Source organism: Schistocerca gregaria, unplaced genomic scaffold (genome assembly GCF_023897955.1).
Source record: "Schistocerca gregaria isolate iqSchGreg1 unplaced genomic scaffold, iqSchGreg1.2 ptg000394l, whole genome shotgun sequence".
NCBI lineage: Eukaryota > Metazoa > Arthropoda > Insecta > Orthoptera > Acrididae > Schistocerca > Schistocerca gregaria.
This window is the reverse complement of record NW_026061833.1, coordinates 34,478-36,417: the sequence shown is the minus strand read 5'-3', so window position 1 is coordinate 36,417 and position 1,940 is coordinate 34,478. Positions and strand designations below refer to the sequence as shown.

Sequence of the window (1,940 nt, the reverse complement as noted above, 5' to 3'; positions counted from 1 at the left end):
TTAGCAACTGAGCCGAACACTGTTTACGTCGTCAAAGGAAAACTATGCAAAGATGTACACTCGAATGGCACGACTGAGTAGTACACACACACACACACACACACACACACACACACACACACACACACACACAGTAATATCTGTGGAATGTCCATCGACACGCGCAGAACGAAATTCTTCTCGCGAACGTACAGCGTCTCCGAAAAAAATCTCGTGACTATATTCCGGCGTTACTGCCAGGTTCTCATTCAAATGAGCAAAAAATGGTACTTTTTTTTTTGAGACAATGAAAATAGATTTGAAGGATCTGTTTGGGAATTACGAGTGAGCATACTATGAGCTTTATTTTAGATTTTCAGTAAAAAAAAATGGCGCCCGCAATTATGATTTGATCACGCAGACTGCGTGCAGTGTGTCCCCTGAGATGTTACCTGAAATCAAAAATGGATAACATCAGTTGATACTAAATTACTTCTCTGAAATTAAAAATGGAAAACATCAGTCGATATTACATAAAATTTATGGGAGCGCATACCAAACCGCAATGAAACAACCGTAAATTTAACGATACGGTGCTAATTCGAACTTTGAGTTCGATTTTTTGGGGGTTTATTTCACTCCTTAAAAACTTTTAGTTATATTATTACTTCGATTTGCATGAACTGAGTGTTAGATATATATTTTTAATGTCGCTGAACACGAATCTGCAGTCAGATTTTCAATATTCAAAGCGGCTAATGCAATACGGGTGCACAGGATTACGTTTTGACCAATTTTTACCAAAAATGCATTTTCGTTATTTACGTTTTGTGTGCAATCCAAGGAGCACTTATCAACCCTTCCTCTAGCTGGAATTGTTCCTAGATAGCAACTCCCTGTTCTTCTTGGCAGGAAAAGCCGATCTGTCTAACCTGGATATGCAGCACTCGTTATTCGTCAGTGTTTTCGGCGAGTATGTTTGCATGCATTGTGCAGTATGAATCATTTTGTGCACGTGCTTCACGGGACGAACTTTGATCTACATCTATATGGATACTCTGCAAATCACATTTAAGTGCCTGGCAAAGGGTTCTTCAAATCCCCTTCACAATTGATAGTTAATTGAAACCCTCAGCTGCCGACAGGTGTTGTTGATATACTTCGATGGGGACAGCTGAAAATGTGTGCCCCGACCGGGACTCGAACCCGGGATCTCCTGCTTACATGGCAGACGCTCTATCCATTTGAGCCACCGAGGACACAGATGAATACCGCGACTGCAGGCATTTATCCCTTGCACGCTTCCTGTGAGACTCACATTCGCAACCGTCCACAATCCACAAACGTAATGTACGAATAGGTATTTGCCCATCCACTCAATACTGGCCCACACTAAGGTGACGATTCCCGTAAAATTTCGGGCAACCTGTGCGCATTCGCACAGACGAAGGTCAATGGCTGGGTAGCGTTTAACCATATATATGAAGATAGTAACTGTTCTCGCAAGAACAGGCGCCACTGACGACCGGGCAGCTTCTCTAGAATACATGATAGACCGGCCTATGTGGCCGAGCGGATCTAGGCGCTTCAGTCGGGAGCCGCGCGACCGCTACGGTCGCAGGTTCAAATCCTGCCTCGAGGATGGATGTGTGTGATGTCCTTAGGTTAGTTAGGTTTAAGTCGTTCTAAGTTTTAGAGGACTGATGACCTCAGACGTTAAGTCCCATAGTGCTCAGAGCCATTTGAACCATCAGTCCCTATGCTTACACACTACTTACATTAACTTATGCTAAGGACAACAAACACACACAACGATGCCGAGGGAGGACTCGAACCTCCAACGGGGGGAGCCGCGCGAACCGTGACAAGGCGTTTGAGACATGGCGGATACCACGCGCGGCTCATGGCAGTCGTGACACTGCTTCAGACAATGGGCTGTAGAAACTTTTGTAAAGCACGGA

General features: G+C 44.4%; 1 non-coding gene across 1 annotated transcript; it reads right to left on the bottom strand.

Annotated features, from left to right (window-relative positions):
* Positions 1-1,164: 1,164 nt before the first annotated feature.
* Positions 1,165-1,238, bottom strand: Trnat-ugu (transfer RNA threonine (anticodon UGU)). Its single transcript has one exon. It is a non-coding gene; the product is annotated as a tRNA-Thr (tRNA).
* Between the last annotated feature and the right edge of the window lie 702 nt (positions 1,239-1,940).